Source organism: Dermacentor variabilis, chromosome 1 (genome assembly GCF_050947875.1).
Source record: "Dermacentor variabilis isolate Ectoservices chromosome 1, ASM5094787v1, whole genome shotgun sequence".
Lineage (NCBI taxonomy): Eukaryota > Metazoa > Arthropoda > Arachnida > Ixodida > Ixodidae > Dermacentor > Dermacentor variabilis.
Window position 1 is genome coordinate 4,832,663 of NC_134568.1, and position 18,123 is coordinate 4,850,785.

Consider the following 18,123-nt stretch of genomic DNA (forward strand, 5'->3'; position numbering starts at 1 on the left):
TCATAAAGAAAAGAATGAGGCACGATGAATTTATGAAGCAAAAATACTTCCTGATGGAATCGAGGTGCATTGCACTGGAAGAAGAGTGCCTCGTCTGGGAGAAGGAGAATGCTCTTAAAGAAATGCAGCTCAAGGAACAAGAAATCAAGCAAAACACTCAATCTCAGGCCGAAGAAAGACGCCTGCAAGCAGAAGAGCGCGTCGAGTAAAGACGTGAAAGGGCAGAAGAGCGCCGCATGTTTGCAGCCTAACAACAAACTTTTTTTAGCGTTATGGAACATTTCTTGGCCTAGATAGGTACACTGGAAGATGTGAAAATGAACAAATAATATACACTGGATGTTGACACTGCACTTGCAGAAAAGGTGTCAAAACTACCCGAACAACGCACATGCCTTGTAATTCACACTTTATTACAGCAATTACACGTAACAGGGTGTGGTTGATAGCGACAGCAGGTAGAAAAAAAAACTGGAACCAAAGAGACGTTGGAAGCAACGTGGTTCAGACAACTTGTGTTGAGTTATGCGCTAAATATACAAAACATGACTGCATACAAATGCAAATAATCATTTGTACAAAGACAATCAACATATCTCAGAAGTGAACAAACAAATAGCACTTACAATGCACAAGTGTGCATAATTATTGTAAATATCTGAGCACATACATGCACAAGGACTTCAATGACGTTACCTCAGGTACTCAAGTAGGCTAGGCTGATCAAGTCCAAAGTACGGTGACACCTGGCTGCCGTATGTACATGTGTGGCAGTTAGAATAGTGGCAGCTTTATACATCTGAGACACTCATTGGCGCAGCAATTTCTAGTTCTTTTTGAAATCTAGAAAGGTGAATTCAGCAACAACCTTTCTAAAGCCCAACTCAACCGACTGATAAACACGACTCATGCTGTTCTTGAATGCCAGCTGTGTGGCCGTCAAGGAAGAGCCGCCATAGGGCTTCATTAGGAGCGGTTTCAAAGGGTAGGGAGGATCACCGTAAATGACGAAGTGATGGGGCCCCACCCGCTTCTCCAGTTTGGCATAGATACCACTGCATTTGAGTATCCCTGCAATAAAAAAAAGAGTTCGATTGACTCACATAACGGCAAAATTAACATCAGATCTGTTAGAATTAGCACGCCAGCTGAACATTTACTTTGCATACATTATACATTTTCTGCAAAGACTCAACAAAGCCACCTAAAAGGTATGTTAAAATGTACGTGGAAGACCATTTCAGACACATTGAAGTGTAAAAGAGGACAAAAAGGCTTAGGTTGCCACTAAAGCTGTTTCTATCCGTGCGTTCCTTTCTAAGCAGTCATGTAGTTGGTATATTTATGTGATGGAAATAAGCACTGTCCATGTTCGTCCACAGTGCAATAAACGTGTTAAAGTTTATGCATCTGTATCCCATCTGTATGGAAGTGAAATGTTTTTTTTTTCACATAGGACACCAGACAACCTACCTGCATCATGCCGATTTCCAGTATATGGGCCATCAAGCTGGCATACAATGCCATTCGGACATATCACCGACTGGTACTTTACCACATGCTTCCGCTTGTGGCCGGAGAAGTAGTCGCGCTGATTCCTTTTGGGCCGGCGTATGGGGCGTGCCGTACCATCTATGAATGCCCAGCAGTAGGCCAGTGCTGCACCACGGCTGTGGATGGCCTGCGAGATAACAAAATGAAACTAGCTCAAAACACAGGTTTTAGTTAAGATGGAAAATAGGACCATTAGTTTCCTTTAAGTAGCTCCCTTACATAAAGCCATGTGTCCTAGATGACATCCCTTAACACACTTATTTGTCCGTAACCTGTAGTAAGAGTATGTAGCTTGAAATACACACCAACATGTAATGTTCACATGTAATATAGTTGCCATGGCTACTTTATGTGAAACTTCCCGAGGTAAGATGGTGGAAGGAAGACGAAGTGCTTCTCTTTTGGAACACATCTCGCCCGTCTCTGTGCTTTTCTGTACTTCTCACTGCACCTGTGGGGTCTACCGCCCCCTCGATCGCGGTGATGGATGTGCAACACCCCTAGGACCCTCCCGGTACCCGTTCACCCACTGACATCGGTCCGAGGAAGCGAGGAAATACGTCGAGTGATAGCGAGGACACAGAGCTGTACTCCGCATCAGGTGACGAGCCCTTGGAAGACAGCTTTCGACTTGTCCAGTACCGCAAGGCCAAACGAAGAATTATCAACTCATCTTCGGCGTCCAGCTCGAACACTGTGAAAACAGCGCCTCAACGATGGCCTCACTCCTTCCTGTTTGTGCCACAGAACGCTACTGACAACCTGCGCGTCCTCAACAGGCAAGCACTCTCCGTGTATCTAGAAAACACCATGCCGAACGAGATCAAGGATGTCAGGATAAACACTAGGCGAAACATCCTGGCAATCGATGTGATGAACCCGAGCGCGCTGACCATACTACAACATGTAACGCAGCTGGGAAACATCAAGGTCCGATCCATCGTGTCATCGCATGGTACCACAATAACAGGAGTCATCTATGACATTGACAATGAAATACCTAATGCAGACCTCCCAGTTCTCATAAAACCAGCAAGTGAACACAACGTCATTGTGCATGTTGGTCGGCTCGGCAATACACGTTGTGTGAGAATAACGTTCAAAGGCGACTACCTTCCACCCTACGTGAAGGTAGGCCACTTTCGCCACCAGGTTCTACCATTTATTCCAAGGCCAATCCAATCCTTCAATTGTCAGAAGATTCGCCATGTGGAGGGTGTTTGCAGAAATTCGGCCGTGTGCCTTCGATGTGCCGAACCCCACTCAGAAGACAACCGCAGCGCAATCACGTTGAAGTGTCCTAACTGTCAGGGTGATCACTGCGCCTCTTCCAAAGACTGTCCCCAGATCAAGCAAGAGATCACCATTCTTAAACAAATGGTGAGAGACAACTCTACCCACAAAGAGGCCGCTGTGAAAGTACGGCGAAGACGACGACACCGGACTTCACGACGGAAAACATCAAGCTTTCAGGAAAAGTCAACTCGTCAAGCAGTATCATCAGCGGAAGTTTCCAGCGCTCCGAACACCGATGTTGGAATGGAGAAAACTGCCAGATCTCTCTCCACAAAGGAATGGCCGCCACTTCCGCGTACATGACCGCCAGAAGAGCCGCAGAAGCCGCCTTCAGTACAGCAAGGTGCTGTATCCGAGGAGTCGCGGAAAACAGATGAGCAAGTGATAGCTCTTATTAGACCTTTAATGAATGTCATTCGCGTGTTGCTAAGCAACATGCACACACCGTCTGCCAGAAGTGCGCTTCAAGTACTGGACGTTCTGAGTCCGGTGCTGGCAATCCTTGAGTAGATCATGGCTCCAAAGCCACGGTCTGTTAGGGAAGAGGTCCGACAAGTAGCTATTTTTCAGTGGAATGCCCGCGGACTCAGAGCGCGCCTTTCGGATTTCAGTCGCTTCGTGTACGCCAATATGTTTCCCATTATCGTCATTTGCGAGCCGAACTTATCGAACACGATCAGGTTTTCTGGGTACGAATCGTTTATGTCGTCAACTGTTTATGAAAACAGTAAGGTTTTGGTGTTTATTCGCCGTGACCTCATCTACATTCATCAACCTGTACCACCTAATGACAATAATCAATATATATGCCTAAACGTAAGGAAAAAGAATTTGGCCTTTACTTTTATGGTCGCCTACTTATCTCCGTCAAGTAGATTTGATCACGAAAGACTACGAGACATCCTTTCCTCAACTCCCAATCCCTGGGTCATCATTGGAGATTTCAACGCCCATCATACACTCTGGAGAAGTCCGAAGATCAACGCAGGAGGCAGAGCTCTGGTATCTTTCGCGTACAGTAATGAACTTTGGCTGCTGAATGATGGAAGTCCTACGTTCTTACGTGGCTCCACGTACAGCAGCTGTCTTGACTTGGCTTTCAGCCTTGTCAGTCGTGCAGGGTGGCTTGCGGACATAGAGACGCACGGAAGCGACCATATCCCCACGTACATCAAGATCATAGAATTGTCCCCTTCCAAAATACGGGTTACAATCGAAAGAGTGGACTGGTCTAAATTTCAGCCTATTATGGCAGAACACTGAGACGCCAATGTACCTTTCGACTTGGAAGAGGCAATCAAGAGCGCGGTGCAAGACACTATGCGTACTTTCACATGCTCTTCGAAACTGACAGAATTTGCTGTGGAACTAGAACGACTTCGAGCAATACGACGACTTGCTGAACGAAGATACCGACGTACGAAGACAGTGGACGATTTACGGACCGCCAGGCGCACGCAAAAGAAGATCCAGTGCCGGTTAGACAAGCTCGAATCGCAACGTTGGACTGCCTTCTGTGAGTCGCTAGATCCACGCAAGCCTTTATCGCAACTATGGAGAATGGTGCGCGGTCTCCGGACACTCCCCGTGCAGCGATTCCCATTCAAGGCGCTTTCCCTCTCTCAAAAGAGATCGGAGATTGACGTGGCAGAGGATTTCTGCGCGAGATTATGCGGCCAGCTCACAGCTACCAACATTCCATCGCCTTCGAGTAGCTGTCCGCCACCACGTGATCACCGCATGGATCTACCATTCTCAATCGACGAACTTAAGGCAGCATTAGCTTTGTGTAGCCACACATCAGCGTCAGGACTTGACGGAATTTCCTACCGAGCTCTGTGTCACCTGGGAGAGCGAGCGAGAGGAGTTCTCCTTGAGTTGTACAATGAATCTTGGAGAGATGGCACGCTACCAACAACCTGGAAGACAAGTCGCCTTGTTCCACTGCTGAAGCCTGGCAAGTCGCCGTTGGAACTCTCATCATATCTCCCGATCGCTTTGGCGAACTGTGTGGGCACAGTAATGGAGAGGATGGTCCTAGGACGCCTGGAGTGGTACTTGGAGTACCACAACACTTACCCAGATGCCATGGCGGGCTTCCGACGTGGTCGATCATCGATTGATAACGTCGTCGACCTAGTCACCTACATTCAGCAGGAAAAATGCCGTAAGCGTCTCTGCACTTTTTTATTCTTCGACGTTAAAGGGGCGTATAAAAACGTTACGCATGAAGCCATCCTCTCTGCTCTCGCAGAGGTAGGAGTGGGTGGTCAGATGTTTCAATAGATACGGAGCTATCTCTTCATGCGATCCTTTTTGTAAGCCCCGAGGAAGGTCATACTTGTCTGCAATATAGCTACCGCGGCGTCCCCCAAGGCGGTGTACCCTGTGTTATTTAATCTAACACTAATTGCTCTCCTTGAGCACGTGCCTACCACAGTCAGGCTATCAATGTACGCAGATGCATATGGACGTCTGCAGTAACACGCCTACAGTTGCGAGCGAGAATTCAGAGAGCCGCCACACAAACCGCTATCTACCTCCGTAATCGAGGCCTGGAAATTTCCTCCGAGAAATGCGCACTAGTGACATTTACGCGCAAACCCATGGCAAACTACAGCGTAATGATAAATGGCGAAATAATACCACGGGTCCGATCGTACAAGTTTCTAGGTGTCATAATCGACAGGGACTTGTCATGGAGTCCTCACGTATCATACGTGACAAAGCGGTTGACAGGCATCCGCCACCTGTTCAAATTTTTCGCTGACAAGACCTGGGGAATGTCGACAAGCGCCATGTTACAACTGTGCAGGGTGCTTTTTCTAGGATTTTTGCGATACAGCTTGCCAGCAATAAACAACACAGGTAAAACGAATCTACGCACAATACAAAGTCTTCAGGCTCAAGTGCTCCGGATCTGTCTAGGCCTGCCTCAGAGTGCTTCAACAGTGTCTACGATAGCAATCGCTAGAGACCACCTTGTCAAGACCCACATTGAAATTGAAGTACTCAGGACTCATATAAGGCATCTAGCCAGGGCTCCTCGTCACCACTTAGCCACTCCACCAGCGGACAGACCACACACATCTTTCAGCCAAACGATAACCGCATATGATGAATCATTGCCAGCTTGTTACACTCCGGCTGCGAGACCTTCGATTCCTCCATGGTGCCTCGCTCAGCCGAAAATCAACCTCATAATACCTGGTATCTTGAAAAAAGCTGATCTATCATCACCAGCCCTTAGCAATCTCACGCTACTATATTTGTACGAGAACTACCGCGAGTCTACGCATATTTACACTGATGGATCTGTTCTTCCAAGCTGCTCCGCGGCGGCAATCGTTATACAAGCGAAAGCTACAACAATCAAATTTAAGGCGACGCACGCGACAACATCGACGGCAGCAGAGCTCGCAGCTCTCTTTACTGCCCTTCATCACATTGGTGATGAACAGCCACACAATTGGACGGTATTCTGCGATTCGAAGGCGGCACTGCAGTCTATATTGTCACCTTTATGACGCGGACCGCATGAACAAATAATATTCTATATTACAGAGAAGTTACACCATATAAGTGATGCAGGCCATGAAATAACCTTCCAGTGGCTTCCAAGTCACTGCGGGATTATCGGAAATGTTCGGGCGGATGAAGCTGCCCGATCAGCCCATGTCCCAATTCCTCTTTCTAGAACTGACGCAGCACGGAAGCTCCGCCTACTTGCTCGGCCGTGCGCCGCGTCGCAATGGAATGAGCCACATTTCAGAAATACGCGACTGTACTCACTTGATCCCACATTAAGTCTTCGAGTGCCATCACAGCTTCGCCGTAGAGACGCCACGCTTTTATACCGATTTTGGTTGGGCGTGGCCTTTACCAAAGCCTATGCATTCCGCATAGGGATGACCGACACCGCAACCTGTGACCACTGCGGCCACGAAGAATAAATTTACCATGTTTTGTGCGCCTGCCCGCAGTTCAGTCCACAGGGGGAATGCCCTCGCCACGAACTTGACCAGCTGGACAACCAACTGCTATCAGAAAAAAAGAATTTTACACCACCGAAAGGACCTACCATCACAGAAGAAGGCCGTGCAAGCACTATTGCGCCTTTTGCGATCTACCGGCCTGTGTGAACGACTTTAACTGGAGCGCCTCTTGTGTGTGTGTGCCTCCGTGTGTGCGTGTTTTTTTTTTAACGTTTTCCTCTCTGTCCTCTTTGTAACCCCTATCTCCCATCTCCAGTGTAGGGTATCAAACCGGAGACCAATATCTGGTTGACCTCCCTGCCTTTCCTCTTTATCTCTCTCTCTCACTCCCGACGTAAAATGTTCAGCCTAAAAACAGAAGAGCAAAGTTTCGGGGTCAAAATCAAGTTTTGAAGGGGAGGTTACTTCTGCACGAAAAGTCGACTGCTGTGCAGATGCCTCATATCAATTTCTGTACCTGCAACACTGCCGCTTGGCGAGGTTATTGTTTTCTCTACATTTTATCCCGACACATGTCCCCGGCAGTTTGCGGGGCATTGGTTCTACATTTACCCGCCGTGGTTGCTCAGCGGCTATGGTGTTGGGCTGCTGAGCACGAGGTCACGGGATCGAATCCCGGCCATGGCGGCCGCATTTCGATGGGGGCGAAATGCGAAAACACCCGTGTGCTTAGATTTAGGTGCACGTTAAAGAACCCCAGGTGGTCAAAATTTCCGGAGTCCTCCACTACGGCGTGCCTCATAATCAGAAAGTGGTTTTGGCACGTAAAACCCCAAATATTATTATTATGGGTCTACATTTCGAACTTTCCAATTTCCATTTACCGCTGACAATTTAGTCCTCACATAATAAAAAAATATAATAAATAAGGACGAGGCGGGATACCCTAAAGCGAGGAGAAATATAGCCATTGCAGAGAGCGGCAGCAGAAACGGCTATTCGCGGTTTTGTCCAGCACTTCCGCGAAAGTAAAAGAACAAAGTTAACACGTACACTTTCAAACTCTACAAGGTGGGCAGGAGACAGCCAGTCATGGTTGTTGCAGTCATTAAGTATGTGCTGAAACTCGCTTGCGATGTGGCAAATCACCTGTGATGCCACACTCGACATCATCGATGAATGCCTGCCAAATATGGCTTCGATATCGCACCACCTGCTCGGTAAGCAAGACTTCGTAGCGTGATGCATAACGCTTCCCGACCTGGCACGGTCACGTCTTACGCACTCTTCAGTGCATCACAAGTGCACAAAGCAAGTCATCGAAATCCTTTTTTTTTTCAAACCTAAACTGCTGCAGGAACAGTAAGGGCTCTATACTCTCGATGTCGATCAGTCCACGATGCGACCGGTAGCGCAAAAGCTCCGACTCTCTCTTGCGCCTGAAGGGGTACTGCACGTCATGCAGCGAACCTTTCAAAAGCTCCCGCTCCGCTCCTGTCATCTGGAGGTCGTCAATCTCATCCCACGACAACGTTGACAGCAGGTAACGCTTGCAAAAAACACTTCTAGCCATTGCGAAGCTCCGATCGGCACAACCACACTTTTACGCGTTTCGCGAGCCGATGCAACCCGACTGGCTTGGCTTTAGGACTTGTCTTAGATGTCATTGGCTACACCAGTGTTCATACATGGTGATAGATGGCGTGCAGAAGCACGCGCGAGTCATTTCCGGTTATTGCAATACGTCTACATGGTCGCTATTAGCGTGCGTCGCGTACACTCTTAAACAAATGTACACCCTTTGGGGTGTATATCTGCCACACAACGATAATCGTCATCCGCCTTGCTTGCGCTTCCTTTATTCAAAACGCTGCGCTCGCTACTTTCTTGTCGAGAGTTCTCTGTCACACTGATAACGGGCATGCCGTTCGTCACTTGGTAGTACCGGGCTCACAGCGTTAAAGAAAGGAAATGCGGACAAGACAGATGGCGTTTATTCTTGTGTGGCAAGATACGGCCCAAAAGGTGTAATTTTGTTTTACACTCTTGAGAAAAATTACACCCTTTAGCCACAACGATAATCGTCATCTATCTTGTACGCATTTCCTTTCTTCAACGCGGCGAGCCCGGTACTTCCAAGTCACGAATGACATGCCCATTATCAGCATGACAGAGCATTCTCGACAAGAAAGTAGCGAGCGCAGCGTTTTCAAGGAAGGAAACGCAAGCCGTAAGGGGGGCCGTTGCTCTGTCAAGCTGTTGAAAGACAGCTTTTACTTCGGTCCCCCTGCATCATCATGTATGACGTGATGGTCGAAACAAATAAACTTACTTAGCAAGACAGATGATGATTATTGTTGTGTGGCAAATATACACCCCAAAGGGTGTACATTTGTTTAAGAGTGTACATACACTCTCAGACAAAGGTACACCATTTGGGGTGTACCTTTTGCACGTTTCTAAAGACTTATTCTCTTCGTATTTCGTTATGTCACTGCTACCCGCATGAACGAGTGACGGCGGCTTTGAAGCCATAAACAGCTGCTGCCCATTTGCTACGCTGAATTTCAATTCGCATTCTTTCTTTTTATCATGCCCAGAAAAGAGTGGTGATGCTAGCGATAACAACGACGTGGCAGCGTCCGAACTGCGAGGCACGTTCGATACAATGACGAAGTTAGAAAATAAAGTAAAATGGTTCGTTAGGAAATGCGGCCTTTGAACACATGCCGTTCGAGGCAGAGAGCTTTATGTTACGCGCAGAGATTTCTGAAAAAAGTATGGTGATTCACTTTTGAAACGAAATGTAGCTATTCCTAAAGCGTTACACGTGCAATATTTGCAGTATGGCAATAATGTACTTTATCTCAACCTTTGTAGCAGACTATGTGCACTCGTGCGCTGTTAGCTGTTTTGCATTGGGCTGAAGATACGTGTCTTCATGTTTTAATTGTGTATAGAGTCGTTACCGTGGAAAGTTTCTTGTGTCTTAGCATTTACAACAGTGCTTCCTTGGCCTTAGATCTAAAATATATGCACTACACGAAGGAACGCAGCATCTCCATTCTAAAGCTTTGAAGGGTCCAGTATTGCTTATTCGAAAGAACGTAGCGTCTACATTCAATAGCTTTGAAGCCTCCAGCGTCGCTTACCTTCTGCCTGTCATTGTGCGTATTGCAGAAATCTGCACTATTTCCTCAATATATGCACTCTATAGCCAAAGGACATCATGCATATGCAAGGGCAAATTTCCAAGTATCAGAAGACGATTGCAAGGCTTCGAAGACAGCAGGTGAAGACCCCCAACACAAAGTGCTTAATTCACTGTGATTCCAATATCTTGCAGCTGTCCAATGACGGAAACACTGGCTTACACATTCTAGGTGAGGATCTTGGTGCATGCCCAATTATTTTTGTAGCCATTTTATTTTGGCACGCAACCATTCACATAATTCTGCTACCTTAATTCACCCTCCTTCGCAGAAGTGCAAGAAAAAGCGTCATATTTTTTCCTTCTAAAAAAAACACATTTTGAGCAGATTAATTGCTGGCGTGTCGGTGCAGTTTTTTTTCAAAATCTGTGTATGTGCAACACGTCTTTTGTTTTCATCCTTTTATATTATTTTATGCTAAAGTATTAGAGGTTCGAATACCAATTTTTCTCAAGTTGCGTCGCACTCTATGTTTATCGGTTTTCTCAGCGAGCAATTACCGGCCGCTTCTTTTTCTTAACCCAGTACATTTCATTGTTTGATGCTACGCAAGGATGAACACATGTCATGCCTTTTTAATGGGCTTTCTACAGTCCCCTTTCCATTCCAGTGAACTTGTTGTACTAGATACTAGATACACTTGTTGTACTAGATACTTGCCAGTATCTAGCAACAACAAGTTTGTAGACCAAAGCTTCATGACATTAACCGGGCAGCGCGCGCGGGCGAGCGTCTCGGTGCGCGCTTTCTGCTACTCACTGAACATCGTAGACCCGACGCCGTAGCAGAAATCTTCCTCGCGGAAATGCTTGCTGTACAGGCGCCCAAATCTTTAACTGGTGTGCACGAGCGGCGACTTTTCCGTGCGTCGGCGCCGTATGACGGGGCGAGGCTGGAAACAGCTTAGCAGACGATGGGCCCAGCTGAGCGCGCTTTGTCCGCATGCGCTTAGCCTCAGACTCTTTCCAGCCGCGCCCCGTCATACGGCGCTGACGCACGGAAAAGTCGCCGCTCGCGCACACCAGTTAAAGATTTGGGCGCCTGTACACCAGAGTTGTACCCGATGGCTGCTTGCCAGTTCTAAATTTGGCGACCCAAGCTTCACGCAGCTTCTTGTCCAGCACGTACGCGTGAAGGCTGACACCGGGCTCCGTTGCGCACATCCGGCACTGGGGTACCGAGCAGTAGCCTGCCATGTTGGACGAAGCCACTACCTATTACAGAGCTTTCCAGTGTTGTCAGGAAAACCTCCCCACTTAATCAGAACCGCAGCGCAGGTGCAACTTTGAAACTCGTTTTCAGCTCGCTTCGGCGCTTCCGAAGCAGCCGACGCGGCCGCCGGCTCCACGTGATCCCTCATACCACGTCACGCCGACGGTGGTTCCAGGTTTTCCAGTGGTGGAGCTCGCCCCCAATAGTATATGCCATGACTGCTTATGCTCATATATGCAGTCATCACATTATACGTCATCTGCAGAGACAGAACACATAGAAAGGCTGATGGAGTCAGCACATCACTTGCCTTTGATTTTGCACGACATGTACAGACGCACAGGAAGCGATATATAGAGTGACAATACACAATAACATATGTCTCTACGTGCTGTCTTGACGGCAACATGTGCGTACCACTCACAACGGTTGTACGCACAAAAATTGGCTCACGCGTACGCTGCACGATATTGGGCTTCTGCAGTAAGGAGGCGTACTTCAAAAAACTGCTTCACGTACGCCACTTTTTCCTTGTAAAATATATTTATTACCAGAGTAAAAATTGTAAAGCAACATCACATTGAACACATCATTCCCTCGTTATTTCACTGAGTAGAAAACTTTAAACAATGACTAAAATTGCATGTAAGCAGACACATTCGGTGTGACTGGCTTTAGAATTGTCAACAAAAAATGCGCAGTGTTTACAATAAGAGGAAGCCTTAGCTAGGGAGGCTCCTATCTAAATACATGAGAAAGAATAATAGTTTTTGTACTGGACAACCACTGCACCTACCGTTTTTTTTTTACTTCACTTATTCTGTAGAAGGGCACACATCTTGTGAACTTCAGATGCGGTCACTCGGCTGTAACTCTCTAGTTCTTATTTCCGTTGATGTTCTTGAACTTCTGAAAAGTGAGTAAAACACAACAAAAATTAATGGACCTGGAGCTTCGGTAAGTTTCCACATAGCTTCGTATAATCTACCTACAGCACCCATGCGCTTATCATATACTTAAACCAAACTCCCTGCACAGCAAGTATGCCATAGCAAATACAAATAACTTAAAGTGGCCGTGAATTTATAAAGTATGGTGAAGCAGTATTGCTGGATGAAAATCTCCGCAACAAACTTCGGGGCCATGTAACACTGTGTAACCATTCTAAGGGAAAGAGCTCTCGGTCTACTTTATCAGGTAGGATTGAACCAAAAGTTTTATCTACTTAACCCCAGAAAGTCGAACGTATCACTTTTTATACGGTGTTTAATCGTCTCATAGCTGATCATTGAGAATGGAAAACTTAGCATAAAGCCCACACTAACTTTTCTGACATGCTGGAGCGAAGTTTCTGTTGTGGATAGCTCAGCAAAGCAATTTCTAGTTACTTAAATACAATACTTATTGATTTGTAAATCAACCAACATTTTATTCTTTTTTTCTGTGAATGCAGACCCATTGCCACAAACAAAGGCGATCACGTTACTCCAGTTCTCCTTGGAAGAGATTTTTTTACTTTCTGCACTCAAGAAGGTTCTTCAAGTTATCGAAGAGCACATGATCGTAAAGCGCAGTGTCGACGCACGCTTCTTGTTAAGTAAAATTTGCCTTGCACAACTGAAAAGGCTTTTTTTTTTAAAGAAAGGTACTTCTACCGTGCAAAAGATTCTCAGGCACGACCCAGGATGAACTATCTTGCACAAAAAAGCTTTAAATTGGCTCACGGACTGTTATTCTGCAGAGCTTATCTTCTTGTGTCTCGCAAAATATAAAAGCTCAAATATTATTTCATCCTATATTCAGTACAAACTGAATAAAATGTATGACTTAAAAGAAATGAAAATCAAGAACTTTAGCCACTCACAAAGAAAAAGCATTATAATTGAAAAAAACGTGCTTCATAATATCCATCGTGCGACGTGGTGCCAGGGCACAGTGGGAATTCCACAGGATGTCTGCGACGCACCATCAGGCCGAACTGAAAATGAGCAAACCACAGCCGTGACAAATAACATGCATGGCGTGTGGTTTAGTGCAATGCAGACTGATATACATGCTGGATCATTAACTCTTGATGCCCGATACGAAGTTGTCGGTGCCATACATTTAGGCGAGTAGTTTGGTTCGCGTTGCATTCCTGCGCAATATTTCAACGTCTAAAGCCCAAACCACAAGGAACTAGCTTGCGGCGGATTTTTCGGCATCTGCCGGCACCGTCAAAAAACAGCGAGGCGCTCGTTCGACGCCAAAGTATGGCGGCTATGGACCATAGCCAGTCTGCCCATGCCAGAGCCGAAGCCCGAAGTGGCTATAGCAAAGCATGCGGCCCACGTTGGGCCGTTGCCGAAAAAATTGTCGGAAACTTGTTCGTTGGAGTAGGCCCTTAAAATAAAAGTAATGTTGCTACAAATCCAAATGCCCAACAGGTACGACGTAAGATTCATCGGGATCTACGTTTGAAGCATGCTGTGGTTGCGGAATAAAACATAAAGGAGAGAAACGAGCTGGACGGCGCATTGCGCACACGTGAATAGGTTAGCCCCGCAGCGATTTGGCCGCCTCAAGGGTGTTCGTACTGCCGTTTTGTAACGCCCGCATTTCACTGCAGCCTCGCAATGCACGCAGTACTAATTCGTGACTTCGAACTACGCAGTCGCGCAGCACTCACACCGCTTCTACGCACGCGCAGCTCAAACAGCCGTTCGCAAGCTTGTCTTTCAAATTTGGGCACACGACACACATCGTGGGATGATGACCAGCCAACCTAGAGCCCTGCCGCCACGCCTGCAGGAGCTCGAAGCAAAGAAGAACCGGCGCACAGAACGCACAAACAACGAACGCGTAACGCCAGCACCGTGGCACCGCACAACCTGCACTCGCGAAGCAACGAGGCGCATGGTTGTTTACCATTGTTTCAAAATGAGCGCCTTTTTCGACTAAAGCTTTCGCAAGAATTCTGCAAAAGCTGCACCGTCATAGGCGACCGCGTTCAACACGCTGGCGCATGATTCTGTCGACAATGAAATAATAGGAGGCCGAAAGGTTCGCTCCTCGGATTCATTGTTCCTATTTGGTACAATTTTGGGACTAAATGGGCTATTTTGTTCTTGATGGTATTTTAGTGCAAATATCTAGTCCCACTGCGGCGTTCTGCGGGCTAAAGAGGGTTGTTTTAGTTTTGATTGCGTTTTCATGAAAACATTTAGCCCGACAGGGGCATTCTGTGGCTCTTTGTAGTTCTTAGTTACTGTTAGTTTTTGGCTTATATCCACGGAAGACATGTATATAATGTTTCACAAATGCCGCATCGGGATATAGACATTCCAGCCATTTGGCGATATCCTAGGGAGATGGGTGGTTTATTGGGGAGGATGCGACGTTTGGTGGGCGATAGCTATGTGGTGGGTGATAGTAAATAGGGTGATAGTACATCACTCTATTGAGAGCCGCCAAATGCTCGATAAATCAGTACTGCGAATGGATAAAAAGGTATCCGTTCAAATCTTGTTGTTGTCGTTGTGTCATTTCGCTTTGTACGAGAAGGTTTGGGCCCATAGTTGAATTGTCTCCAATCGGAGCCTTTAGGACGACTCATCGAGACTGAAAATCTAGAAGCATTTATTAAAGCAATTGCTTCATCACCGACGGCTTATGCACTGACTTGCAAAAACAGGAAGTTTAAAAATGGCGTGAGAAAACTTTTTTTCTATTATGGTCGTCTGAAGTGCCACGCTTCCGAGAAATCGGGCGGGTTGTAGGATGTTGCCCTATACTAAATAAGTAAACCAGCATATATAGTGGCTTTACACAAATTCTAGAAGTTTAATACAGTCACCGGAAGGCAATCTTAGCATGATGATATACAAAAGAAAGCGTAATAGACATGATGCACAGTGACTCTCTTAATCAAATATTGTGAAATGCCAAAATCTTGACCGGAAAGTAAAATGTGAGATCACCTTGAAAAAAAAATCCATAAGACTTTGTCCAAAGAACTGCGAACATTATTTTCCATAAAGCTTACACATTTGATCTAAATAAAGTCTACCTTCTAAAACATAGGGAGACTGAGTGTGTCTAAGTGTGTCCCTATATTTCGAATTTCACAACACTCATTACTATAACATGCACAAAAGAAATTGCGCACATGATCAAGAAGACAGAGCCAGAACCTATTTCTTATAGGAACGCTTTCATCTAGTATCACAAAATTAATTTTAGTCATACAAATTTTACTTAAATATTTCTTTGCGTCAAAATATTACTTCAAATTAATGCTTTGCTCTTCAACCTCACTCCGCAATCGACAACCCTATAACGGCGCTTGGTCATTCTCTCATCGTGCCTGAGTGCAATTATTTGAGCAAGAAACATGCAGCCAAAGCAAGATTGTCATCTCCACTGAGGGACAATACTGTCAAAAGAATCGCTGCAGTCAGCTGTTTTTAAAAGCGACCCTTGCTTTTTCACTTCTTGCCCACCGCCCCCCCCCCTCCCACCAACACTTTGCGGTGCTCTGCTAGCTGCTGACTTGCACATTTTGTCAATTCTCAGTATAGTGTAAGCCAGTACCGTATATAGTGGAAACCGCAGTGGGGGTGACAGCCGATGTAGCTAGTAGTTGTGGTGTGAAGATAAATATGGAAGAAGAAAGGTAGGGAGGTTAACCAGAGCGGAAAATTCTGTTTAAACCCTACACTGGGGAACGGGAAAGTGATAAGCAGAAAGATAAGAAAGTGGAGAGCGTGACAAGGACCATAGAAATATCATCACTGCCAGTCACTATCACCGCAGGTTATCACAGCACGTGCTCTTGTGCATCACAACGAACAACAATTCAGACAACAGCCGCGGTTTCGAAAACTTCGGGCGTTCCACATAGAGAACGTGATATCCCGCCCGAGCACAAGTTTTCTAGCGACAACTGACCTTGATAAGCGCATCCACTCCTATTTGCTGTCTTGAAGAGCAGACCCAACAGCGTTATCGGAGTGCTCGATACCTATCACGCCAGAGTGACTGGAAGCCTCTGGCATGTCACGGGGTGTCCCTTTCACGGCCAAAGTATATGGATAAGTTCTCTAATCTCGAATACCAGCTGCTCATGTGGTCCGCGCCGCAGGGCTGATAGCAAAGACTGCAGTGCTGCCTAAGAGTCGCTCAACGTCGACCATCTTCGAGGTTGTGCTTGACTGACGAGACAAAGTGCAGCGCGAAGAGCTGCAAAGTCCGCAGCCATTGATGTCGTCGGGTGGCACGCCTTGAAGTAGTAGCATGAAATTTTAATAAAGCCCTAAGGGGTTATTCATGAAGTACAGGAGCAGTTAACAAATGTTTAAAATATGCTATACCATGAACGGATAATTCAAGTCTAGTAGCTGTCTTGTTCAAAACATTGTTTAGCCGCGGACGTCTCGAGGTACTTCAGTATGCCCTCCTAACGTTATGCTAAAAATTAGCGAACGCACATCTTGACAAGAACAACTAAATACGTTTATTAGACAGTCCCACTAGTTTTTGCGGTCACGTTTACAGTAACACGTCAGTTGTCCACCTATATGTATTATTAAATGAGGCAAGGGGGTCAGAAAAAAATGCCGCAGTTTCACACGAAAGGCGAAGCATCGATTGCAATAGCAAATTGGTGAACAGCTACAGGAAGTAAGCATAGTAGTTTTATTAACCGTGTAAACTTGTAAACATAGACATATAGCAAGTAAATTAACAAGCATGGTGCCGCGCACGCACAAGGAAACATTAAAACATCTCACTCGATGACCGCGGAAACTCCCTGTCGGTACGCTGGAGTGCGGAAGCAGCAGCGAGCGAATTCACCTTCGTGCTACGCTTAGCATCAACGCGAACTAATCCGCGACAACAAAGCGCGGCGCGCATGCCTTTCACGACATAGCGTCCCGGGCGGGAGCGCGTGGCAGCGTGGGCCACCTGGAGTAGAACGCCCCTCCCTCCCTACCCTCCCCCTGAAGCCTTGCGCGCGACGGAGGACGGCGCGCTGCTTCCCCGCTTTCCTCTCCTGCGAGCGCGAAATTAAGCCGCCATAGCCGGCTCACCCTTGCACGTTTTCACTCGCACAGACAGCATATGGCACGCAGCGACGATTTTATCGCCCTTGGACTTCGCACGGAACCGCACAGCGACGGCGACGGCAGAAATGCGCCTGGAACGTCCATATAGTTGTTATCGCAATAAAAGTTTGAGGTGCCGGATAGACCGATGCCAAGGTAGTTTTTTTTTTTTTTCAAATGTGAGCCATCTTTCCTTCAGGATTTCTTTTTTAGCGTGGCACTGTTGTAGCGTAGCCTGACTGGTCAACAATCTCATTTTACTTACACGAATCAATTCAATGCCACCTGTAAAATTATTTTTGAATATAAAAAAGATACGTTTTGTATGCCGATGTAACGCTAATGTTCCTCCATTTACTGAAACAAGGATGGCACCTCTACATAATCCACATCATTGTTGCAAAGAATTTTGCCCTGCTGGGTCTCATGAGAACTGAAATAGTTTCTAGCGGGGAAACATTTTGTCAGCGATGCTGTGGTTCAGGCAGAAATGATATCCTGGTTTCACTTTCAGGTGGTAGATTAGAGGGACACCAGCATATAAAAGACAATGATTTGCTACAATCAATTCCTAAAAAATAAGGGACAGTTCACATCTGCAAAAAGTCTGTGCATCACTCTATCCGCCAATATGGATATTTTTCTCATCTCCATTCCCTATATTAAAAGTGAATTTTCACCTACTTTGTGGGTGCCCGTCGTAATATATCGCCGCGTGCTTGCGTAGCATCACGCAGAAATCAATGCCAGTTCTTCGACATACCACCTATTAGTGAATGCCGTAGCATATGACATGTTACCAGAACATAAAATTAAATCAGATTATGA

General features: G+C 46.3%; 1 pseudogene; it reads right to left on the reverse strand.

Annotated features, from left to right (window-relative positions):
• Positions 1-826: 826 nt before the first annotated feature.
• Positions 827-8,358, reverse strand: LOC142574955 (uncharacterized; annotated as a pseudogene).
• Positions 8,359-18,123: the final 9,765 nt, after the last annotated feature.